General features: G+C 35.2%; 1 long non-coding RNA gene across 1 annotated transcript in view; it reads right to left on the minus strand.

The window, feature by feature from the left end:
- LOC147571916 (uncharacterized) overlaps positions 1–13415 on the minus strand; it is a 138754-nt gene that overhangs the window by 714 nt on the left and 124625 nt on the right. The window contains exons 2-3 of the long non-coding RNA XR_015246631.1: positions 10541–10692; positions 3764–3849 (exon numbers count right to left, since the gene is read on the minus strand). This is a non-coding gene — a long non-coding RNA (uncharacterized LOC147571916). The remainder of the gene's footprint in view (positions 1–3763; positions 3850–10540; positions 10693–13415) is intronic.

A 13415-nucleotide genomic window follows, 5' to 3' on the forward strand; every position in this document is an offset into this window, starting at 1 on the left:
ATTTTTGAAAACCGGAAAAGATGCCCTGAATACCACCACCTTCATATATTATTGTTAGCATGTTATTGTATTTCCTTCCAGTAATCTGATGCATCTTATACTGTGTATCACTATGTACACAATGTTACATCTGGTCTTTAATCACTTAAAATCACAACATAAGCACTTTTTAATGTTTCCTACATAGTCTTTTAACTATCATGTAACTTCTGGAATCATATCGCATCAAATGTACTTCACCTTGCCATTATTGGATATCTAGATAAATTCCAATATCATGCCATTAGAAATACTATGGTTTTAGTATCTTCATCCTTGAAGATTTTATCCTAGATTTTGGATTACTATTTCCTTAGGATAGATCTCCAGATAGGTTATTATTTGGTCACTAGTTAAAACTATTTTTATCAAATTTGATACAATATTACCAAATAACTTTCCAAAATGTAATGACACCAGTAGTGTTTAAGTGCCATTTTCATGATACTTTTGCCATGCTGATTTTTATCATTACTACTTATTTACATACTAATTTAAATTTCTTAGGTGGAAAAAAATTAGTAAGACTGAACATCTTTTCATTTGCTTGGTTTCTAGTTTCTTTGTGTGTGTGACATATCTGGCGTGTTCTTTGAGTGTGCTCTTAAAATTGTCTTATTGACTGCATATACTGTTGTTTCCTTGAATTTCCACATTAAAATCTCTTAATATTCAGTACATAGATACTGAAAGTAAGTTACGATCACTTTCTAGAATCTGTTCATATGGATAAAGATAAAATATATCCCCAGTATTTTTCCAGAATATTTTTAAATTTGTATTTTGATTATTTTATACAAGAAAGCTTAAAATGTTTGTATATTAACATGTTTTCATGCACGAAAATCTTTTCATAATATTTATAACCTTATGTACAAAGTGTCAATGCTTCTCATAAAGTTTCATCTTCTAGTTCCTTGCATTTAAAACACAATTTAATTTTAAATATGTACCTAGAATTTTTTCTGGTGTATGGTGAAGTGAACATTTTTTTTAACCATGTTTTAAATCAGTTCTTACAACATAATTCAAGTTTCCTGCCAGTTTGCCTTGCCTCTGTTATCAGCTATTAATTTTTATGAACCAAAATATCTACTTTTAACCTGTCTATTCTATTTCAGTGTTTTTAAATTTCATATTCTAGGACTAGACCTGCAGTCCTTTAACTATTACAACCTATAATAGTTAATCCCTTCTACTTTACATTTCTTTTAAATATTTTCTTTTATAATTTCTCAAATTATATCTCTCAAATAAAACTTATAGAATCTTTTAAAAATAAAATTTACTTTGTAACAAATAGAATCCAATTGTTCTGTAGAAATAAATTAGATATCTCCAACGATATGTGCTGTTCTTTTATTATGTACCCTTTTATCATGAAACATATTATTCGTACAATGGAGTAGATAGTATATATGTATATTTAAATAATAATAAAAGGAACATAAATACACTCATCAATGTTAGGAAACAGAACAATGCCTTAAATGTCTTCCTTTTTCTCCAGCCAGAGCCCCACGTCAGGCTCTGGCAAAATTGTCACTGAATTCAAGACCTCAGCTAAGATCAAGAGTCAGATGCTTAGGGGCAACTGGGTGACTCAGTCGGTTGAGCAGGGGGACTGCCAGAAAGTGATGTGTAAGAGACAAGCAAGGATAGTTCTCCAAGCTTCAAAACTGTGCTAGATATCTGCCCCAACTCAGAGACTTCTCCAATTTTCTCCACTCTACTCTCTCCTCAGTATGTTTACCTGTATTGACTTTATTAATGGCTTCCCTTGACTTTGGCTACCAACAGGATGTAGCTAAAGCAAAGCTCCTAGAAGTCTGGAGTGAGGAGAACAGTGAGGTCAGGCTTATTCCCTGACTCCTTCCCTGTGGTGCCACATGGGTTGGTTTGATCTCTGGTTGAAGTCACAGTTCATATCAAGGCAGCTCTCTCTTTAAGACTCTCTCATCCAGGTTCTGGGGACTGTTAACTTTAATGGCATCTATTAGATGATAAGAGTCTTTGTAAAGAGTCCACATCTTTGAAAAGACTTACTTTATTAAACCCTCCTCAAGTTATCCATTTCCAGTAAGACCCTTCCTGATTCAACAATGCCAGTTCTCACTTTTAATAGAAAAGGACTTAAAATATGGCTCTTTCCTAAATGTCCATCAACTGATGAATGGATAAAGAAATTGTGGTTTATATACACAATGGAGTACTACATGGCAATGAGAAAGAACGAAATATGGCCCTTTGTAGCAACGTGGATGGAACTGAAGAGTGTGATGCTAAGTGAAATAAGCCATACAGAGAAAGACAGATACCATATGTTTTCACTCTTATGTGGATCCTGAGACACTTAACAGAAACCCATGGAGGACGGGAAGGAAAAAAACAAAGAGGTTAGAGTGGGAGACAGCCAAAGCATAAGAGACTCTTAAAAACTGAGAACAAACTGAGGGTTGATGGGGGGTGGGAGGGAGGGGAGGGTGGGTGATGGGTATTGAGGAGGGCACCTTTTGGGATGAGCACTGGGTGTTGTATGGGAACCAATTTGACAATAAATTTCATATACTGAAAAAAAATATGGCTCTTTCTGTAGGCACTTGTTCCAATGAGATATCCTACATCTAGCCATGAGTATCTCATATTTCCTTAACATGCACTTAGTCCCACTAAAGATACCCTAAGAGCATCCCTAGTTCCACTTGCTTTCTTTCAAATGCTAAGACAGCTCATCTGTTTCCAGTTAATTCCATCTTGCTTAAAATAGTTATACTCAAATTTTCTTGCTTGCAACAAATAAGCACTACCTTTTACATATGCTGATGTTTTCACTACTCTATTTTCTTTTTTTTTTAATTTTTTTTTCAACGTTTATTTATTTTTGGGACAGAGAGAGACAGAGCATGAACGGGGGAGGGGCAGAGAGAGAGGGAGACACAGAATCGGAAACAGGCTCCAGGCTCTGAGCCATCAGCCCAGAGCCCGACGCGGGGCTCGAACTCACGGACCGCGAGATCGTGACCTGGCTGAAGTTGGACGCTTAACCGACTGCGCCACCCAGGCGCCCCCACTACTCTATTTTCTTACTGAATATTATAGCCATGTAGAACAGAGATTTACCTCTAAAATACGCCATTGTCATAGGATTCAATGATTGTTAGATCACAGAATGTAATCCTCTGACTACATTAAAACTCTGAACCAATGCAGTGTAATTAAAAGGAAAAAAAAAGCATGAATGCTTCTTATGATGATGCTACTGAGATTTTTTAATGGGTGGTTCCATTCACAATGAACCATATAACTTAACTCTACATTTTCCTAAAATTGATACTGAATTTATCAAACATATCACAGCTTTTATAATTTTTATATATCTCAAATCATCCTGGCATATAAATGCACAATCCGTTTGTTAACATTTGTTGAATTTTGAATATATCTATCCTGTTTTAAATCTTTTCTTTTTTAATTTTTTTCAATGTTTATTTATTTTGAGTGAGAGAGAGAGAGAGAGAGAGAGAGAGAGCAGGGGAGGAGCAGAAAGAGAGGGAGACACAGAATCTGAAGCAGGCTCCTGGCTCTGAGCTGTCAGAACAGAGCCCGATGTGGGGCTTGAACTCACGAACCGCGAGATCATGACCTGAGCCAAAGTTGGAAACTTAACCGACGAGCCACCCAGGTACCCTATATCCTGTTTTTAATCTTTTAAATATAATCTTACTCAGTTGTGGTGAGAAATATTTTTGAAGTTTCACTCATTCTGGTTTCTAAGTATTTTCCAGTTCCAGAGTTTTCAGAAGAGATTCCCTGTAGGTAAAGAAAGAAATGCATCTATTAAAATTAAATGGCTCAATATTTTAGAGAATAGTATTATACCCACACTAATTTTTTAGAATTATTCTCAGGCAAAAATAGCTAATATTGCCTTCCATGCAATTATTTCTCAAGGCATGACATAGCACATCAAAAATATCAACCTGGAAATAATCAGTCTCATTAAAATGCTAGAGATGTGTGGTACCAGTAATTTTATCTCAAAATGATGAGTTATCAGCTTTTTTAAGGGAAATATTCCCTGAAACTTAGAAAGCATTACCAGGTATATTCCTAAGTGGTGTGTGTGTGTGTGTGCACGCACACATGCCATGAACAATAATTTGAATTTAAACAATTTTTAAAGGACTGAATAAGTTATGATATTTACATATGATGGAATAGTACTTCATAATAAAAAGAATATATTGACATACAAGAGCATAAATGAAACTCAAAATAATTATACTAAGTGAAAGGTGACATATCAGTAAGAGTACTTATAGTATGGTTCCATTTACATAAATTCTAGAAAATTCAAACTGATTCATAATTATGGAGAGCAGATCAGTGATTGTCTTAGGAAGGAGAAGTTACAAAGAGACAAAAGGAAACTTGGTGTGGGGGGTAATAGTTATGCTCATTGTATTGATTTTGATGATTCCTTCTCAGAATAGCCATGTATTAAAACTCATCAAATTGTACAGTTTAATTATATATATTTGTTGTATATCAATAAAACCTCAGTAAAGCTGTTAAGAAGAAAAAAATATATAAAAGGGATTGCATTAGTGAACACAATGGTATAGCTCATAAGACAACTTCTTGCTGAAATAAATATGTATCACAGCTGGATAAAATATATAAAACATGAAAATATACTCAGCATCACTGATCATCAGGGAAATACAAATCAAAACTACAATGAGACATCACCTCACACATGCCAGCTGAATGGCTAAAATCAACAAGACAAGAAACAACAGGTGTTGGTGAGGATGTAAAGAAAGGGGAATCCTCTCACACTGTTGGTGGGAATGCAAACTGGTACAGCCACTCTAGAAAACAGTATGGAGTTTCCTCAAAGTATTAAAAACAGAACTACCCTATGATCCAGCAATTGCACTACTAGGTATTTACCCAAAAATACAAAAATAGTAATTCAAAGGGATACATGCCTCCCAATGTTTATAGCAACATCCTCTACAGTAGCCAAATTATGAAAACAGCCTACGTGTCCTTTGACTGATGAATGGATAAAGAATATATATATATTATACATACACACACAATGGAATATTTTTCAGCCATAAAAAAGAATAAACTATTGCCATCTGCAACAATATGGATGCAGCTAGAGAGTATTATTAATGCTAGGTAAAATAAGTCAATCAGAGAAAGACAAATACAATATGATTTCACTCATATGTGGAATTTAAGAAACAAAACAAATAAGTAAAGGGGGAAAACAAACGGAGAGGAAGGAAAACCAAGAAACAGACTCTTAACTATAGAGAACAAACTGATGGTTACCAGATGGGAGGTGGAGGGGAGGTGGGTAAAATGGGTGATGGGGATTAAAAAGTGCACTTGCTTGATGAGCACTGGGTGTTGTATGGAAGTATTGAATCACTAAATTCTGTACCTGAAACTAATATTGCACTGTATGTTAACTAACTGGGATTTAAATAAAAACTTGAAAAATATATAAACATATCTGGAAAAAAAAGAGATATGGTCAAAGTAAAAATTCATAGGAGTTTTTAATAAAGTAAGGATGTATTCAGTTATTTCAAAGGATATATATATATACACACACACACACACACAAATAAAAGATATAAGAAAGAATGTAATATAAAAAATAAAGTAGAATAATAAAAATAAGTAATTAATTTAGGAAAGCAAAAAAGAAGGAATAGAAGTACAAAATAACAGATACTATAAATAAAAAAAAAGAAAGAAAAGCAAGATGGTTGATCAAATCCCAGTAATTGCATTGAATGTATATTGACTAAATATTCTAATAAAAAGATCTACCACACTAGAATTTTTAAAAGATGCATCTATATGCCACTTATAAGAAATAATTTTTTAAGTTTATTTTTTTATTTTGAGAGAGAGAGGGGGAGAGTGTGGGAGGGGCAGAGAGAGAGAGAGAGAGAGAGAGAGAATCCCAAGCAGGCTCCACTCTGTCAGCACAGAGCCCAAAGCGGGGCCATGAACTGTGGCATCACAACCTGAGCTGAAACCAATAGTCAAAAGCTTAAACGACTGAGTCACCCAGGCGCCCCCAAGAAATATTTTTTTAAGAAATGTTTTTATTTTTGAGAGAGAGACGGAGAGAGTGCACGTGAGTGGCGAGGGATAGAGAGAGAGGGGGACAGAGAACCAGAGCAGGCTCTGGACTGATAGCAGTGAGCCCGATGTGGGGCTTGAACCCATGAACCATGACATCATGACCTGGGCCGAAGTCAGACTCTCAACAGACTAAGCCACGCAGGCGCCTCTTACAAGAAATAATTTTTAAATATAAATATAGACAGGTTGAAAGGTAACTTATAGAAAAGGTGTGCCATAAAATCGTTTAGGAAAAGCTTGTGTGAATATGTTAATATCAGTCAGAGTAGACTTTAAAGCAAGATTTACTAAGGGAAATAAAGAGGGATGTTTTATAATTATGAAACACTTGATTCAGCAGGAATATATTATAATTCTACATTTGTGTATACTTGAAAACAGCTTTAAACTATATGAATTAAAAATCAATAGAATTAAAAGGATAGACAACCCAAAATCTTAGAGATTTTTAACATGTGTCTCTCAATAACTCTCAATAACTGACAGAATAGGCAGACAAAACAAAAGGCGTGAGGACACAAGTTTTAAACAATGTTATTAACAAACGACCTAATTGGCATATCTAAATTCTGTATTCAATAATTGCAGAATGTACATTTTTTCAACTGAATGTGAAATATTTATCAAGTAGATAATTAGAGAAAATAAACAGAGAATTAAAGTAGATAAACCTCACACTTTCAAAGTTTGATACAGTATGTGTTTTCCTGACACTGTAGAAATTGATTAGAACTTAAATTATAGGGGCACGTGGGTGGCTCAGTCAGTTAAGCATCTGACCTCGGCTCAGGTCATGATCTCATGGTTCGTGGGTTCGAGCCCCTCATCAGGCTGTGTGCTAACAGCTCAGAGCCTGGAGCCTGCTTTAGATTCTGTGTCTCCCTCTCTTTCTTCCCCTCCCTGCTTGTATTCTCTCTTTCTGTCTCAAAAATAAACATAAAAAATTAAAAAAAAAAAGAATTTAAATTACAGAAAAACAACAATTGGAAAATGAAAATTAAGGAACAGCAAATATATTAAAATTAACAACAGAGTCCAGAACACTATGGAATAATGTCTTTACTTCACAGTGCTAGTAGTGAAAACTATTGTTTTGAATTGCTCAATGAAAATGTTCAAGTATTGTTCAAGAATGAGAATGAAATAACATTTTCAGAAAAGAAATCAGAATGTAGAAAGAATGTATATTAAAAAAAAGGAAAATTGTTCTTGAAGGAAGGATTTTTATATTAAAAATGGTAAACAATGTGATGGACTATTTTAATCTGTAAAATTATATCCGCCAGTACTGGGACATTTTCTTGATAATTTCCTCTTTTTAAAATTTTTTCTATTCCTTCTTTCTGGAACTCTTAAGCTTTTGATGCTTACCTTCTTGGACAGATTCTCTAATTATTTTTATTCTCTTTTATTTTATTTTTATTCTAATTAATTTATTCTCTAAATTATTTTTCTTTATTTTCCCCCTCCTCATTTCTGTCTTATACTTTCTCTTTCTCAGAAATTTCCTCAACTTTATCTTTCAAATTTCTTTTTTTTTTTTTTTAATTTTTTTTTTCAACGTTTTTTATTTATTTTTGGGACAGAGAGAGACAGAGCATGAACGGGGGAGGGGCAGAGAGAGAGGGAGACACAGAATCGGAAACAGTCTCCAGGCTCTGAGCCATCAGCCCAGAGCCCGACGCGGGGCTCGAACTCCCGGACCACGAGATCGTGACCTGGCTGAAGTCGGACGCCTAACCGACTGCGCCACCCAGGCGCCCCTATCTTTCAAATTTCTAAATTTTCTATTGATTTTAAAATATTTCTGCTATTTAATTGTTACTTTTCTGTATTCTTTCTTCTGTGGATTTTCCCTTTTTTTAAAGTAGAGAATTCTATTTTTATGAAACAAATGCAGTAGCTTGTCTTATTTCTCTAAGGATTTTATATGGGTGTTGTGTTTCCTGCATTGTACGTGTTAACTCCTTCGTCAAATTTGTTCTTAAAAATGTTATATATACTATATTATTTAACGACTAAACTATTTTTGCCTATCTTTCTCTATTAGAACTCTATAAAGACTGGGATTTTTTTCTGTTTTATTCTTTTCTGTATCTGCAGCACCCATAATACTGCCTAGCACATAGTAGGAACTCATTAACAGCATCATGAATGTCACAATGGATGCTGTTAAAGATTTTCATTATTGTCTGTTTCTGGTGATACATATTTAGGAATGAAGCTCTAAATAACTAATTAGGACCTCTGTGTGAATGGTGAGGCTGGTCAAAGGAAAAGCTTCGCTGTAGATGATGGGGTCTACACTCAGCCAAATCAATTTGGGAACTCCTAATGTTAGTACCTATAGGTCCGCTTTATCAGCTGGTCTTATCTTCAGAGAAAAATCATCCAGACTCCTTCTTCAATGACTTAGACTGGCTCCTGAAAAGTGAGGCTAAGAGATTGAGGAGAGTTGGAGCATCACTAATCATTATGTAGATTTCTGCTTAATCCACTCTTTGTCCTACAACTCTTCTGCTCTCAGCTATGCCTGATGTCTTCAAGACCAGAGTCATGCTCAGTCAGCCTTTCTGTAAAGTACACCCGGTCTTTTGCTCAGGGGAGTGAGGGGCCGCTGTTAGACTGTGTGAAGTGGGAATGGCGATGGGAGAGGTGTAATTACGTATTTATAACCTATTTCAAAATTTTTCTGATCCACCACATACCATCCATCTTCAGAGGATCTCTTGCTTCCAATTCTCTCCGCTTATCCAGATTTGCTCTGAAAATTAGCTTGCTTCCTGGCAAGGCACTTAGTTTTCAGTTTTCTGTGATTTGCTAAATCAGTTATCACTCATTCAAATGCTTTATATCAGTTAGAATTTTGTTATCACCTTTCGTATGCTTTCATTGCCTCTTCCCTTGTTCTTTGCAGGTTGAACCCTCACTGTAGTGGGTTTATGGAGGAATCAGAGGTAAACATGCATGCTTAAAATCCCATAAATTAATTGAAATATTTCCCTGGACTTTAAATCCAACTTATGTAGAATAGCCCAGGACTACCACAAAACTTTCCTTGGCCAAATATCAAAGAGAGAAAAGTTGGTAAGACAAATATGGTATAGAATTAAGTGATTGCATATACTGTTAGACCGCAGCAAATTCAAAAAGCAGCAGAAGATGTGCATAGCTCCAGTCTTATATCACTTCCCTGATCGTGCATAAAGAATTATCTTTCTACAGTTCAAAATCAAGCGTAGAAACTAAGATAATCAGTTGCAGAGACATTAACAATAATAATCATAATACACAATAATTAGTAAACAAACTCCACAAACATATTTCAGATACATATTTGAACAAATCCTCAAATACTCATAAGACACACAATTAAACAGATTCCTCAAATAGATATTATGTGCACTATATTCTATAAAATATATTAAAAAGAAAACCCTTTCCCCAATAAAATGAAAGCATATCAAACGCATAAAATTAGATCACAGGTCAATTAGATTCTAGGCAGTAACCAAGATATTTTGTTCAATGTCATGTTATGTCGGAAAAGGAGCCATGACTTAAATTAAGGTCTCTTGAATCAACATCGTTTAAGTTGTTTTTCTCCAAAATTATCCTTCTCATCAAACCGGAGTTCTGTATACTGTGTTGACAACAGATTGTGCCTCAAAGCAAATGCTATCTTGGTAATAGGCTTAATTTTACATAGACTATATACAGCTTGTAGGACAGAAGACTGCATTCTAGTCAGATGGGAGCTGTATCCTGAAGATAGAGTAAAGCACTAAATCAATAAAAAAAAAATAGTAAGTAATAGAATAAAAGGAGAAATCTCTGACGTTAAGAAAAAATGTACCCCTGTCACAAAATGACTCTTACATTTCGTGTTTGGACACGGAGGCTGAGAGAGACAACTACATTCATAAGGAACTTTTTCTGAGCCAAAAGTACCCAGGCACAGAAGCAGACCAAAGCCAGGAGGAAACCCCCCTCTGAAGAGAGCTGGCCAAGTCCAGGAAAAAAGAAAAACAGATCTCGAGATTCTGACAAGTCCAAAGGGAGGGCTGCATAGAAAGTATTTGTGGAAAACTTTAGAGAAACCACAGATTGATGAAAGACTCAAAGAAAGAGAGAAAAAAAAAAGCCTAAGTTGAAAGAAGTATGCATTCTATGAGTATAGGACCATATAAGGAAGTCTACTTCGATGCCTGCTTTGTAGAACTAACCATAGCAACGAGTGGTGAAGTGACAGTCTTGAAAATAATTTAGTTTCTTACTTTAATTCTGCAAGTGTAACCTGAGTTTATAGCCACAAATCCATTACCTTCAATCATTTTTTTCATTTAGTGTATTGGAGAAAACATTATTTTTTTCTTTTCATTCATTGATTATCCTCAGTTGTTTGGCTTCCATATCTCTCCACTCCACCGTGAACATGTTCAACGTGCTGCTAGTTACTTCCTGGAATCATTCAAACTGCAGAGAGAAGCACAGTACATTGGTGGCAACTGTTCCATTCACAGCCCTAAAGTAAGATTGAACACACACATCATCTTTGTTCCTCCTTAGGCATCGCCAACAGAGGGCTGTCCTATGTAAGACTTTCTAGAGACACAGGGAATGAGTAAAATGAAAAAGACAAAAAACTAGTATCAGTCCTCAATGTTCTTAAATTTCAATTGCTGATAGAGAATTCCTTACTGGCTTTTTCCCCGCCTTGATCCTTTCGTGCTACCACTGCATTTAAGCCAAATCTTTCAGATTGTTTGTTTTCTTCCCATCAGATCTCTCTGCACACTATCTACACTCACAGGGGGAAAAAAAGGCATAACTTTGCGAATTATGCAGAACAACTTAGATTTTCTCACTTTTCATGTCTGTATAGTCTTTTCTTGGCTTTGCTACTTTTTGTAAAACCACCCCCCCCCATCAGCTTTTTTTTTCCCATAAAGGAGCAATATTCTCTTCAAGATGTATTTGATTGTGTCTCCCTAAAGCTGTTCAAACTGCCAGTTGCTTTTAACTGTTCTCCAAAATATTATAATTCTATCAAGTAATACACATACATAGCCCAAAAATAGAAAATAATAAATGTTTGTAATAAAAAGTAACATTTGCTTAATTCACACCTCCCTTTCTCAGTCTCACTTTCATGATGCAAAATCCTCTAAATGCATGATTTCATTAATCAAATTCTAATGATTAGTTCCTTTACTTTAAATAATAATAATTATAATTTAATACATTATCAATTGATGGCCACACAAAAAAGACAAAGATTTACTTACAAAACCTATCCCTTTTTCTTTTTTTAAAAATTTTTTTAATGTTTTTTCAGTGTTGAGAGAGACAGAGCACGAGTGGGGGAGGAGCAGAGAGAGAGGGAGACACAGAATTCGAAGTAGGTTCCAGGCTCTGAGCTGTCAGAACGGAGCCCGACGCGGGGCTCAAATTCACAAACTGTCAGATCGTGACCTGACCCAAAGTCGGCCACTTAACCAACTGAGCCACCCAGGCATCCCAAAACCTACCCCCTTTTCAACTTTTTATCATTTTTTTTGTTCTTACTATTTTATTTTCTCTATTATTTACATTTAAATAATAAACCTAGTTGTATAATATTGGAAATATTATCCATTGTGCATTTCTCTCAAAATCTTTTGCTGCCTTTCCCCACCCTCTCTCTGATTCAGTGTTATTCATTGCTTCTGAGGTATTCATTTCATAATGAAAAATATAAAAGAACAACAGAGAATAAAAAAAGACAAATTCTTGGCTTCAAATATCATCATAATCAAGACAACCAATGATTTCTAACTGGCAAGAGCCATGCATTTTGGAGCTCCAAGGTGGAAATGTTAAAAGAAATAGAAGGTAGGGTTTATGCAGAAATAGAATAGAAAGTGCCAGACACCCCTGCCCTTCTTTGGAGAAGGGAAGAGATTCAACACTGACCAGAAAGCTTCAACACATACTTAAACCAGAGGCCACTTCCCAGAGCATGAACAAGATTTGTTTTGTCTACAAGTCCAGTTTACAGAGGAAGAAGAGAATGAGGAGGTAAGGGAGCAGAGGTGAAGACAGGGGGAAGACTTTGCATGTCACATGTTATCCCACGCACTGTACTCTGATTCACTCTGACACTGCACGCCTGACAGCCGTACCCTTTCGCATTTGCCATTACCAACTTCAACCTTCCATTGTTTCCACGGTTTCAGACAGCATCTTTCTACTGTGCACCAACCACATTAGAGAGAAGTTTCTCTCCACCTCATCTTTCCCCTTCAACTTCCCAACAAGTTACAAGCTTAAAATGAACATTTACATCGTCAAAGTTGAAAATTTTAATTTCTGCTCCAGGCTCCTGTCTTCTATGTTTTGTCCATAACTTAAATCAGTAAGTTGAAGAATAACAAATACTTCAACTTTATTATTACAGCTACAAATAGATTTTAGCACATAGTCAATTAGTGAGCAAATACTTAGCTCTTTTCCTAGAGATCCAATAGCAGGATTCTCAAGCAAACCAAAGGAGAATGATTTTGATGTATCAGTGAAATGGATTTCTCTACACTTCATAGTTTTTCCAAATTTGCACTATTTTAGTCTGATCTGCTTAACATTTGGACCATGAATTTCCTATACGTTTTTTATTGTTGTCCCCAGAGTGTCTATAATTACTTTTACGATTTTGTTGTTTGAGAAATAATTTACCTTCACCACATCAGTCCTCTCAAGCAAATCTTTTATTAACTTATCAATTGCTTATAAACTACTTTATTCTTATTTTTTAAATTGTGGTAAAGGACACTGAACATGAAATCTACCCTCTTAACAAAACTTTAAGTGTATTGTATAGTATTGCTAACTACATGTGCATTGTCATACAGCAGATCTCTAGAGCTTTTTCATCTTGTATGACTGAAACTACATACCCATTGAACAGTAACCTCCCATTCACCCTTCCCTCCAGCCTCTGGCAACCACTGTTCTCCTTTTGACTTCTATTTTGGGCTTGACTACTTTAGATACCTCATATAAATGGAATAATGCACTATTTGTCCTTCTGTGACTGACTGGCATATTTCACTTAGCATAATGTCCTCAAGATTTATCCATGTTGCATATGATACCATTTCCTTCTTTTTTAAGGTTGAATAATATTCCATTGTATGTATGCACCAAATTTTCTTTATGCA

The sequence above is a fragment of the Puma concolor genome, chromosome F2 (assembly GCF_028749965.1).
Source record: "Puma concolor isolate L17-30 chromosome F2, mPumCon1.1.hap2, whole genome shotgun sequence".
Lineage (NCBI taxonomy): Eukaryota > Metazoa > Chordata > Mammalia > Carnivora > Felidae > Puma > Puma concolor.